The 13,398-nt window shown below is 42.5% G+C and overlaps 1 protein-coding gene across 1 annotated transcript in view; it reads right to left on the bottom strand.

Annotated features, from left to right (window-relative positions):
- The window catches only part of LOC102152097 (RNA polymerase II elongation factor ELL2-like), a 114,309-nt gene extending 101,577 nt beyond the window's left edge, over positions 1-12,732 (bottom strand). Inside the window, exons 1-2 of the mRNA XM_038588846.1 lie at positions 12,580-12,732; positions 2,922-3,427 (exon numbers count right to left, since the gene is read on the bottom strand). The gene's annotated coding sequence lies outside the window, so the exon portion shown is untranslated. The remainder of the gene's footprint in view (positions 1-2,921; positions 3,428-12,579) is intronic.
- Positions 12,733-13,398: the final 666 nt, after the last annotated feature.

The raw sequence follows: 13,398 nt of genomic DNA, 5'->3' as shown, positions 1-13,398 counted from the left end.
CTGGGGACAGAAGACTAGTTGCCGGCTCCTCCTTAGAAATGTGAAGGCGTGGCAGTAAAATTGAACGACAACCAGCAATTCAGCCCAACTCCCAAGAGGACACAGGCCCTAACGGAAGCATCCAGATCTTCCTGAATGTATTGTGGACTGGTGCAGGGAGGGGAGGATGAACCTGAGAATATAAAGAGCCAGACTGGGGTCCTCACTCCACAGTCTACTTGCTACGTGACCTTGGGCAATTTTCTGAACTCATTTTTAGTTTTCTCATGTGTACCGAGAAGAAAATGATAATATCTTCCCAGTGTCCAGATCAGATTAGGTACTTGAAATGTTTCATTAATTGTAAAGCACCACACGCTAGCTCTACTTATTAACTGTAATTCAACAAGGTCTCTCATCTGCTGATAGGAGGCATCAAAAGGATAATTTGATATAGTCATAATAATAACGCAATAGGGATTTAACGAGCAAAACTCCTAAGCTACTGCTACAAAAAGCTATCCTTATGGTAAATAACCTTCTTTCCATTAAATGTAGGTTGGGGGAGTCTGGGTGGCCCAGTGGTTGAGCATCTCTGCCTTTGGCTCAGGGTGTGATCCAGGGGTCCTGGGATCCAGTCCCGCATGGGGCTCCCCACAGGGATCCTGCTTCTCCCTCTGCCTATGTCTCTGCCTTTGTGTGTGTGTCTCTCATGAATAAATAAATAAAATCTTTAAAAAAAATAAAGAATAAATGTAGGTTGGTCATCGTGGCCAATACAGGCACCAGAAGGTACCGGAAACAGGCTGAAAAGCAATGTGTAGATCAATAATTGCTTAAGACCTACAGAGAAGATGGTGAAACCCACAGCTGCATGAAATTGGACGTGTTAAATCCCAAATTGTTTGTGAATAAAGATCTCAGAAAACGTATTTTGATGTAGTTTGTAGTCCACCGAATTCATCAAGAAAACGACGGGTTCCAAACCGAGCACTTGACCACTCTTTCATACCATCACAGCAGAAGGGAACATCCCAGTCGCATACTTTCCAAGAACTGAAAAGATTATGACCACACATCATCCTTCCAATCCTCCAAATGAAATGCTTGAAGGAAACATTACCTTACTTACCTCGTTCACCAGGACGGAATTTCTTACGGGCTCTGCTGTGTGCCTTCCGCTGTCTCCGCTTCCGAATGAGCCCAGGCTGACCCTCGCTGCAAGGAAAGGGTGAGCTGTGTCCTAACTATGCAGCCAAGTCTTATTTACCCTGTTGGAAACTGTTTACACTCGCACACGTTGAGCTTTTCACGTTCCCTGCCTGGCCTCGATGGTGGTGAGTAGGCTTCAAAGATGAGACCAAAAACCCTGAAAGTGGTCCACCTAGATCTAGCAAAGCAATAGCCTTCCTCTCCCCTGCCTCTCCAGGAGCAGACTACCAAATGTAACCGCTCCCAGGTGTTTCCAGAACCGGTCCAATGACTCCTTGGTAGTGACGCAGAGGATGAGAACAGGGCCTCTCAGATGCTAAGGTGCACAGAAATCACCTGAAGATCTGGTTAGAAAGCAGATTCTAAGCCAGTAGTATGTAGGCTAGGTTTCCGACAAGCTCCAAGGTGATGCAGAGACAGATAGCCAGGGCCACCTTCTAGTCACAAGACACCACAGCTGGAGTTCCCAGACTTGCCTTTTGGCCACAGTCACCTGGAGTCATCGTTAACCACACGACAGCATCATCTGGGCACAAAGACGCACAGGGATAGGCAGGGGCCCTATACATCTGGGTAATGGAAGAGGTGGGATTTGAACCCCGGTTCCCTATGTCCCCAAGGTACTGTCTCCACATCAAGAGGAGGTCACTTTGTAGCTGACTTCACTGCCTGACCTTGGGTACATGAGCCACATCAAAAAGCGCCAGGGACTCGGCTGCCTCCATGAATTCCAAATTCCAAATACCAAAAGTCTTACTCCCAACTGGAATCCTCTTCCCTCATTACCTCCCAGCCTTGCACTTCAGCCTCACTGCACAGCCCAAGTGCCTGCCTGGCACTCATCGTGGTCCCTAACCCCCACCCCCACCCCAAAAACTCCTAAAAGGAGCCTCCATGCCCAGGAGCAGGCCCCTGGAGCTCAGCAGGACCAGCCCCCCAGGCTGTGCACTGGCTCGGGCCCCCCATGTTCTGCTACGTAGAGGAACAGGATCTGCTCGAGCAGATGACTGATTTCTAAGGGCCTCTTCTCGGCGTTTTGGAAAACGCATTGTGTCTCCATGCATCTGCTTCCCAGACGGCTAAGCCACCTGCCTCTTTCCAGTTGATTAGCAGGACCACCTTTCTCATTTTTTCCCTCATCCGTGTCCTTCTAGCAGGTCAGCAGGAAGGGAGAAAAGCAGACAAATGAAACTAATGAAAGTCCTGCAATACAACTTGGCTAAGGACCCAAAGTCCCCTTTAAAGAGACACTAGACGAGGCACTTTGATGCCGCTCCAATGCCAACTCCCTTAGAATTTGAGGTCGATCCTACTGTGTGGATTCTTCTTCAAAGACCAGAAATATTAGAGAGACCTGGGCCTGGTTCCAAAGCGGGGCGCTGCTAGAACCTGGATAATGCGCCTCCCTTTGGCCCACTGCTGACAACGGTCTGGGCCTGGGCCTGAACGATCTTTCTTTTCCTAGATAACCTGCACTTCTTTTTATTTCCCCAGAAGAATGGATTTGAAAGTAAAATGTATTCCTCCTAGGTCCTTGTGCCTCTCCCAATACAGATTTATGTCATATGGAGGTTTTTGATTTAAAGAGATTTTCCACAGTAGCCTTAGGCTAATCACTTAACCGTAATGGGTAAGCCATCCCAGCCTTAAAATGATACCTATTTAAAGGTTCACTGAACTGTGAGTGGAACCATCTCAGGAGCAAGTATGACATTTCAAATGAAACTTACCACATTCATTAGCTGTGCATTCAAATAGATTTTGTGTTTAGCCTTCTTCAAAGTAGGTAGGCGGGTAGATGTGATGTCAGGACTGGCAGGTTAGTGAGGTCACCTCTCAAGTAGTAAATCAGAGCCCACAAAACTGAGACCAAGGAGCATATGTTCTTGGCTGGGGCTGGGTTTGGCGGCGGGGAGGCAGTGCCCTGGTGTCAAGGATGGCCCAGGAACAGATGTCAGGCGCTAGCTCTGCGACTTGGCGGTGGTGTCCTAGAGTTGACTTGCACCAACTTAAGAGAGCCCATCAAATTTGTGGATTTTTTTGAGCTGGCCGAGGCAACACTGTAGCTTGAAATCAACCATGATGAGAATACTTAGATCACAGAGAGGTCAGATGCTGCAAATTACCATTGTTTCAAAACCATTCATTCGTTTGTTCATTTTGGAGACCCCGTTTATCAGCATACCCCCAACGAGGTGAAATTTTTCTTTGCCTTTCTAAGCCCCATTCTCCTCATCTGTAAGAAGAAATTAATAATAGTTAGGTCTGCTACTTGCAGGACCCTAGGGCAAAAATACAAATGGAGGCAAATATATATAAATATTTTAAAAATGTAAGTCAACTGGTTAAACAGTGAGGTAACATCTGTTTTATCATCTACTCTTAACAACTACAGTTTCACAATAACAGTATCCCAAAATGCATCAAACCATGATTTTTTTTTATAAATTTTTATTTATTATGATAGTCTCACAGAGAGAGAGAGAGAGAGAGGCAGAGACACAGGCAGAGGGAGAAGCAGGCTCCATGCACCAGGAGCCCGACGTGGGATTCGATCCCGGGTCTCCAGGATCGCGCCCTGGGCCAAAGGCAGGCGCCAAACCGCTGTGCCACCCAGGGATCCCAAACCATGATTTTTACATTACTGAAAGTTGTCAAGATGTAAAAGGTGACTAAAATATTATTACATAGATCTGAGCGTTCTATTGATTGGCTGGCAATGTTTGAACGAGTAACAAAATATGTACCTAGTTCATCAATTATTATAAATTTATTCAATGTGATGTCTTTTTCTTAACTTTATTTCACGATAATCTTTAATTAGGCTGTTATAATCAAGATTTTTGTATCATTTGTGTTAATTGAAAATAATAATGTAAAGGATTAAAACTCTAGTTGTACTCAAAGTATGCACGATTTGAGTATATTTTGTAAGAATGTAAATTATTTTTAAAATGAAAAATAAAAATTGCATCGTTCTAAAACTCATGTTCTTTTTTTTAAGATTTTATTTATTTATTCATGAGAGACACAGAGAGAGAGGCGCAGAGACACAGGCAGAGGGAGAAGCAGGCTTCATGCAGGGAGCCCGACGTGGGACTCCATCCCGGGACCCCAGGATCACCCCCTGGGCTGAAGGCAGCGCTAAACCGCTGAGCCACCCGGGCTGCCCAGTTATGTTCTTTTAAATATGCAAAATAATATATTACACTTAAATATAAATTACAATTAACAGCTATAAAATTTTTAAATCAAAGTTAGGTCAATAAAGCTTATACTTTGGGGGAAATCTTAATTAACTATACTAATTTTTAAATTATTATTAAATCATTTTATGAAAATAAGACTTCATAACTCTAATGTTAAATATTCATATCCTTGCTCATGTAAAGAACTGATATCACACATTATAGATTAGCGTGTAGAGAATTGACTTTATATATATTACCTCTATACCTCTATAAATATAAGATTATGAAAGCATAAATTACTGAATATTAACAAATATTCTTCTGTTCCTATGTGCAGCTATTAAGAATACCATGCTAGGGACGTCTGGGTGGCTCAGTGGTTGAGCATCTGCCTTCAGCCCAGCATGTGATCCGGGGTCCTGGAATCAAGTCCCACATCAGGTTCCCCTCAGGGAGCCTGCTTCTCCCTCTGCCTGTGTCTCTGCCTCTCTCTGTGTGTCTCTCATGAATAAATAAATAAAATATTTTTTAAAAAAAAGAATACCATGCTAATTTGTATTTCCAGAGCCATAAGCATAAAAAATAAAAGAAAGTCTGAACTTGGTACTACTGGTAAACAATGTTATAGAAGACCCCACCATAATCATGGTATCAAAGAAGACACAAGAGTTAACTCATCTTTTCTGTTCCTTAAGCTCTTCTACAACTCAAATGTTCCCTGTACTTTGAGGCAGTGTCCCTTGTCCCTCTCAGATGTCAGGAGTGGCACAACTGCATTTGCACACATTTTCTTTTGTTTGAGGACATAGGACAAGAGATAGGAGGTTTGGGGATGCCTGGGTGGCTCAGCGATTTAGCGCCTGCCTTTGGCTCAGGGTGTGATCCCAGGGTCCTGGGATCGAGTCCCACATCGGGCTCCCCACAAGGAGCCTGCTTCTCCCTCTGCTATGTCTCTACCTCTCTCTGTGTCTCTCATGAATAAATAAATAAATAAAATCTAAAAAAAGAGAGAAATAGGGGGCTTGAACAGTGTTAGGAGGATGGAAATTTAGCACTGTGGGTGACACGATGCCAGAACTGAACACAAGATTCTGAATGGCAGAGGTACTCAGAGTTTTTGAAAAATAAATTAATTTTGGTATATGTAATTCTACTACCCAGGACCCTCTAAATCATGGAGTTCAGCAAAGGAACCCCTCCTTTCTGGGTCTAAGGGCATAACTATATTAAGCTTCTATGTGCTAAGTACTTTTATGTAATGTCACATTTTAATCCTTACAAAAACTACTTATAGAGGCACCTGAGTGACTCAGTTAGTTAAGCATCTGCCTTCGGCTCAGATCATGACCCCAGGGTCCTGGAATTGAGCCCCACATAAGGCTCCCTGCCCAGTGAGGGGCCTACTCCCTCTCCCTCTGCCTCCTGCCCCCACTCATGCTTTCTCTTGCTCTTCCTCTCAAATAAGTAAATAAAATCCTAAAAACAAAACAAAACAAAACAAAACAAAACAAAACAAAAAAACCCATGTCTACTATATATTAACTGGTACTCTATGATTGGTAGCTATTCTTATTATTTTTATTCTTAATGTAATTATTATTTTTTAAAATTAATAATTTAAGTAATCCCTGCACCCAAGGTGGGTCTTGAACTCACAACCCTGAGATCAAGAGTTCCATGCTCTTCCAAATGAGCCAGCCAAGCACTCCTATAATTATTATGCTTTACGGAAAAAAAAAAAAAAAAACCTCTTTACATAAACCATCACCTAAGAGGTTCATTAGCAGCCAGAAGATGTCCCTAGTAACATATAGAAAAGGAAGTGTTGGGATCCCTGGGTGGCGCAGCGGTTTGGCGCCTGCCTTTGGCCCAGGGCGCGATCCTGGAGACCCGGGATCGAATCCCACGTCGGGCTCCCGGTGCATGGAGCCTGCTTCTCCCTCTGCCTGTGTCTCTGCCTCTCTCTCTCTCTGGGACTATCATAAATAAATAAAAATTAAAAAAAAAAAAAAAAAAAAAAGAAAAGGAAGTGTTGGGGATGCCTGGGTGGCTCAGTTGTTGAGCGTCTGCCTTTGGTTCAGGTCATAATCCCAGGGTCCTAGGATTGAGTCCCACATTGGGCTCCTTGTGGAAGCCTGCTTCTGCCTCTGCCTCTGTCTCTGCCTCTCTCTCTGTGTCTCTCATGACTAAATAAATAAAGTCTTAAAAAAAAAAGAAAGAAAAGGAAGTGTTCATGGGTCCTGTACTAGTTTCCCATTGCCATTACCACAAATTTAGCATTCACGAATGAAACAAATTTATTATTGTACATTTGTGGAGGTTATAAGCCTGACATAGGTCTCACTGAGCTAAAATCAAGGTGTCAGCAGGGCCTTGTTCCTGTCGGTGGGTCTAGGGGAGAATCCATTTCCTTGCCATTTACACTGCCAGTGGCTTCTTGTACCCCTTGGCTTGTGGCTCCCTTCCTCTGCTACCAGATGGCAACAGAGTCAAGTGCGCCTGACCCTGCTTCACTCTGACATCTGTCTCTCTCTTCTACTTTCAGGACCTGTGTGATTATATTGGGCCTACCTGGATAATCCAGCATGCCCTTCCCATCTCAAGACACATGTGCAAAGTCAGGTAACACAGTCACAGAGTCACAGGATTAGGACATTAGGACATGGACATCGTTCTGCTTGCCACAGAGCCTCCTATATTTGGACTTCCACACATCTACTATTCCAGGAACTGACTTCGCATCACGGTTCCCTAACTTTCCCCTTTATAGGAGTTTGTCCTTACTTCTTCCTTCCTTTTTTCTGTTCTTCCGTCCTTCTCATTAATGAAAAACTTACAGCAGACCAGATCTTATTCTAAGTACAAGGGATATAGCAGTGAACAAAATGTGGCCAATATGGAATTTGACCTCTAGTGGGGGAGAGGTATTAATCAGGTATCAATCAGGAATCACATGAATTAATGCACAATGCCCATTACTGTCATCAGACTCGTGCCCAGACTGGGGTTGAGAGATTGGAGGAAGGGTCAGGCTTTGGGGACCACTGATAGGGAGGTTGAGAATAGGAGCAGGAGCCCTGAAACACTTAGAGAAGACATTTTTACCATGTGAGTTTTGGCCAATAAACACGTTCATTCCATTTAGCTGACAATTGCCTTTTCCATTTCAACTTTGTCGCTTTGATACATGCTATCAATACCTACAGAAAATAGAAGTAGGTTTAGAGATGATTAGGCTGTTGCAAAAATGCTTTGGCTTGAGTACTCTGAGAGTGTCATCTCCACCAATGGATACTTTCATAGCTCTCTGTGCTGGAACCACAAAGACATCAACCAAAGGGAACAGCATTTGAAAATAAACACATGGTTCTTGCTCCCATGTTCCAATAGCAAGCTTTTAGCGGAGGAAAGTGTGGGTGAGAGCAGGGAGGCATGATGAAAGGCAAAGTCAAGACACCCCGCTTTGGTGTCTGCGCTCCTCCCCTCCCCATTACCATTAGTTTCTGTGCTGGGTTTTGCCATTACTATAAGCCTGGCAAGAGAGGAGAGCATCTGAACCAAGGGCATCAAGTGAGCGAGGCTCACCCGTGCTGTGGCATAGCTGATTATTTGAACTGCAGAAAAGATCTGATGTCATCAGTTTCAAGAATAAGCAGAAGAATTAAATACTTGAGGTATGATAAAACTGACACTTGTCTCATAGAAGACAAAGGAAAACAATCAACAAACAAAACACAAATATTGGTCCAAATCGCCTGGCATTCATTTGATATGTTTACCAAAGAGCTCTAAGATCATGTTCGCTTCAAGAGACCTATTTCTTTCCCTACTTTATTGCTACTACCTTAGAAAATACTGACAGATTTATTTGGAAAAATGCATAGAGGTTTCCCCTCATTCTCTTATTAAATGCAGAGAGTTAAGGATGGGGAAGGAGTAGGCTGCAAAGACTGCATAACTCTAATGACTTCGGCACTCACAGGGCAGCTCAGCACCTATGCTTCCCTTTCGTCTTCATTATTTATTTAAAACCACACATGTGGGAGATCAGTTTTGTGTTAGCTTTCATTTATTTTCCCCAGTACAGAGATGATGAGTTAAGGCAACAAAATTCAGATCTGGAAATTTGTACTGTAAACACTTGGCTAAGCAACATCTGTCAAATTAAGATGGTTGATTTGGCCTTGAGTGTCCTTTAAAATGAGGTTCCTCTATCTGGGGTGTGTTATTTCTGGAAGCCAGGTTAGGTAAGAAATAACTTACAGTATTCAGAACACCCTTGATGAATTTAACTGTTTCATCTTTATCAGGGTCTAGGGACTTACTATATTACTGCAGAAAAAGATGTGTCAAAGTGTCAGTGTGTCCTCAGTAAGGACCACATGTGAAAAGCCACTTATTATTGATATAGACCCAAGTATTACCTGATATAGATTCTGTAAAACAAACTCAAACAAATTCAGGATACATGGGGAAACAAATTTTCTCGGGAAACAGGACACTGGCCTCCTGAGTGAAAGCAAAGCACAAAGTTCTCAAGGCCTGCAAGAAATCTCTGGTGGGGAGGGATGGTTTCAGAAGATCAGGCATTATTAATGTATCCCAATGAGAGTTCACAGTGTTACAGGAGGCAGTTAGTTAGACTCTAACAGGACACCCAGAGGCCAGCAACAAGCAAGTCGTGACCAGCTATCAGGAAGGTCAGAGGCTTGTCCTGGCAGCCGGGTCAAACCAGACAGGCCCAAGATGGTGGGTACCATAATGGGAACCCCCTGACTGAATTAGAAAGCATAAGCTCAAAACCCTGCTTCCTTTCCCAAGTAATGAATATTCCAGTCCCTGGTTAGCAACTGTCAATAAAGGATAGAACCCAACCCCCAGAGTGCACAGCTCTCACTCTCTCTCTCTCTCTCTTTCTTTCTCTCTCTCTCTCTCTCTTCCCCTCTCTCTCCCTCTCTAGTTTGCTCAGAAGCAGGCCTGTTCCCACGTCTCAAGAGTGTACTTTTACCTCTCACAAACTTTCCCCTTTCTCTTACTCATCTGCTGTGCTGCATATCTGTCCTTGAGTTCGTTCTTGTAACAAGACCAAGAACCTTCAGTCACTCCTTTGGGTCTGACTGGTTCAAGGCCCCAGGGCCCAGGGATCTCCTCAGTTCACCCAGCAGCGCTATTCTCAAGGTCTGCTTACATGAATGTCCACAGCTCCTCACTTGCGGGGGTGGGGGGGCTGGCGGGTACTGGTTGCCCTTTGAAGATGAGAAACTTGGTATGGATAAAGCCGAGAGGCCTTGGCAAAACTCATATGCACTGGGCTTTTTTTTAAAGAAACTTTAATAAAGAAAACACATACCTAGAGGGAAAGGAACAAAGGAGAACAGAAAGCATTGTAGGGGGGGAAAAATAACTTTCCCTCTATCCTTCAAGGTGCTTGGCTGAGACCCACCCCACCCCCACCCCATAATAATAAAAAGACAGATTAACAGAGGAAAAAAAATTAATGTATGTATGGGAGCCCCACAAAGATACAAGATTCAAAGGCAGCTGGCCACTTGGGGCTTGGATGCCATCCAGACCTAAGGAAAGAGGTAAAAGTCTGGGCCATCGATGGGGTGGATGGCAATTCACAGGAAGATAGGAAGAGCAAATGTTTGGTAAACAAATGTTTGCCTAGCCATGAGAACAACTCTCTTGAGATGAGAAACTCTTTAGCAATAGCTCTCTTCCTGGAATAGGCCCCATTTCTAAGTCCTTTTAGGCAGTTAAGAGGGAGGAAAGGGGCTTTTCCTGAGTCTATGGGGTCTTGATTGCTTTTCAGCACCACATGCCAAAGTGGCATATTTGGGGGTAGCATATTCTGTTCCCCTTCAGCATAGAGCAGTAAGGCTTTGGGGCAGTTGGGTACCTCAGTCAGTTAAGTGTCCAACTCTTGATCTTGGCTCATGAGTTGTGAGACTGAGCCCCATGTCGGGCTCCACGCTCAGTAGGGAGTCTACTTGAGATTCTCTCTCTCTGCCCCTTCCCCTGCTCGTCTCTCTCTCTCTCTCTCAAATGAATAAATAAATCTTTAAAAAGAAAATAAATAAAACAGTAAAGCTTACAAAGGACAGGTCTCTGATTCTTAGGTAACCTCAACCTAGAGCCTGACACACAGCAGGCACTCAAAATATCCATTTGAAAATATCTATATATATTTGCATAGATATGTGTTGTTATTTATTGTGTATTAAGACAGAAAAAGTCGGATGCCATAGAGAATTAAAATTAACCTAAAGAAACGTAGCTTGAGATTGAAATGAACAGAAAGGCACAGGGGCTGAGAAATTTCTTGGCCTTCCCCTTGAGTCTGAACCAGGAATGTGGCTTTATCTCCTTGGTGTTGATAGAATTACCTTGAGGGGCCTCATATTTGTCTAATGACTTGGCTTTGTTCCCTTTATGGGCCATGAAATTGCTTTCAGAATGCTTTTGCCTAGACTTCTCTCTTTCCACCTCTATTAATATCTCTCTGACAAAGTCTCAACTGCTCTGATATATACAATTTAGTCATTCTTGGATCTTCAAATATTCTCACCTGAACTTACACCTCCAAGTATGTGAGAGCCCAAAATGGGAATAATGTACTTGGTGGGGGAAAGCATATATTACATAAATAATGCACAGGGTGTGGGAAAGAAGATATTACCATGGAAGGGGCAAAGAGCAATACTCTCCCATTGCTCATTACAGAGAAATAGTATAGCTTGAACTTCAGATGAGCTGGATGCTTCAGAACTCTCTCCAGCAGGTCTTCTGGCTTCAAAAGGGTAACAAAACCTCCCAAAACAAAATGAGTCTTTATCTTATCTCAGTTACTACAGGGCCCTAAGAGGCCACGATTTGTGTGTGTGTGTGCAGGGCCCCCTACCAACACAGCAACACGGGCTTAAATGCAAATGACACATAATAAGTCAAGACCCAGATCAATAGATACCTTTTGTTTATAAATTCACCCTGCAATATCTGTATTTCCAACTTCAGAAATTCAATGCCTCAATCCTCAACAAGTAATAAAGAATCTGCTTTTGCAAGATCCTAAATGCACGATCACATTCATACCAATGAGTATGAAACACCGAGTTTCAGAGTTAAGTACAACTTCCATTTAGTGCGTGAAGAAAGGTTTTATGAAAGACGAGATACGTCCAGAATCTGCAGTAAGGTACTTCTTTTCTCTTTTCTTTCCTTTTTTGGTAATAAACTTTGCAGATAAAGCTATTTTCAAATAATAAGGATTTTAAAACACAAAGGCTCAACTGTACAATTTCATGAGGAATCCTGAGCAAGGATTCTATTTTTGGAAATGAGAATGGCAGGAAGGATCAAGGACATCTGTGATTACAATTGCTTCAATTGCTTAAAGGGGCTCAAGTGATTAGAATATCTGTTTGAAGAAGAGAAAATGCCGTGACGTCTGTCTAAACAAAGAAAAAAGTGATAAATAATGATTTGTTGCTTCCTGAGAACACAAATCCCTCAAGCAGAAATTCCATAGCTAATGCTTTCTTTTGGAGAGTTTTGTATTCTAAAGGGGAGAGAAACCAGGGAGCAATGCTGCTCCACGAAGAAGTGACCTGGGAATCCATCCCAGAAAGAGGTCCTTTTCTTAGATCGACCACTACCCAACTAGATTATTTTAGGCAGATTACCTAACTGTTCTGAACATCAGTTTCTTCCATTTATAAAGTAGGGATAATACTATTCTCATCTCCAAGGGTTATTATGAGGGTCAACCAAAAGAATGGCTGCAAAATGCTTTATAAATCCTAAAGATCCACACCAATGGACCTCATGAACTTCACTTATGACATGAGAGCGGAATAAAGGAAGGCTGTGGATATAATAATAATTATACAGTTATCACTTGCTGATGCCTTACCCCTTGCCAGAACCTGAACTCTCCAAGCACGTTTGACACCGCAGCGACACAAGACAAGGACAAAGAGATGGAAGTGATGAGAGAAGGTGGATAGGAGAAGAGAAAGTAAAGACTGAAATTGTAGGTGATTGGCTCTCCTGGGGAAGAAACCAAAATAAAAAGAGCCGAAACAATAATCAAAGTATAATAGAAGACAAATTTCCTGAGCTGTAACATGTTGATCAAAGCGGTCCATTGCATTTCAGTTAAAGTTAATGAAACTAGAACAACATCTAGACTTACCCTGGTGATACTTTAGAAGTACACGGGCAAAGAAAAAAAGATCCTACTTACAGCTCAGCAGAAAAACCAGGTACCTCACAAAGGAACAAAAACCAGTCTGGTCTCAGATGTCTGCTCTGCAATCTTGAGCAGGGAAGAAAGTGAAACAGTGTCCACAGAGTTCTGAGGGAAAAAGGTTGCAACCTAAGTTTTCTTTACCGAGTCAAGATATCATTCATGGATAAAAGTCACATCCCACCAGGAAGAAGTAACAGCCATGAACTTTTATGCTCTGAATAAGAGAACCGGCAAAAAAAAATGTTTAAAATTCAAGAAGAGCTAATGGTCTACTGAGAATATATAGCAGAAATGACCAAAGGACAACAAAATGAAATCAAATAAGACTTTTTGGAGTTTTTTGTTGTTGTTGTTTAGTCAGAGCACAAGGCAATAATCATTCAGAAAACAAAATGGGAAGTTGGCTAATTAAATAGGAAATTACATACAATAGAAGCAAAACACCTGAAATATTTAGAAATGCCACTAAGGAAGTTTATTGAAACTAAATGATGAAAATGAAAAAGATTTGAAAGATTTTGTCATTTTTTAAAGATTTTTAAAATAAAATGTAACTGCAGATGAATTGACATGCTTAAGGTTATAATTATACCCCTTCTCTAAAATTAGTTCATAGTTTTCTTTTTTTTAAGATTTTATTTATTTATTCATGAGAGACACAGACAGAGGCAGAGACACAGGCAGAGGGAGAAGCAGGCTCCATGCAGGGAGCCCGACGCAGGACTCGATCCCTGGACTCCAGGATCACGCCCTGGGCCAAAG

Source organism: Canis lupus, chromosome X, assembly GCF_011100685.1.
Source record: "Canis lupus familiaris isolate Mischka breed German Shepherd chromosome X, alternate assembly UU_Cfam_GSD_1.0, whole genome shotgun sequence".
NCBI lineage: Eukaryota > Metazoa > Chordata > Mammalia > Carnivora > Canidae > Canis > Canis lupus.
This window is presented reverse-complemented; position numbering and strand designations above follow the sequence as displayed.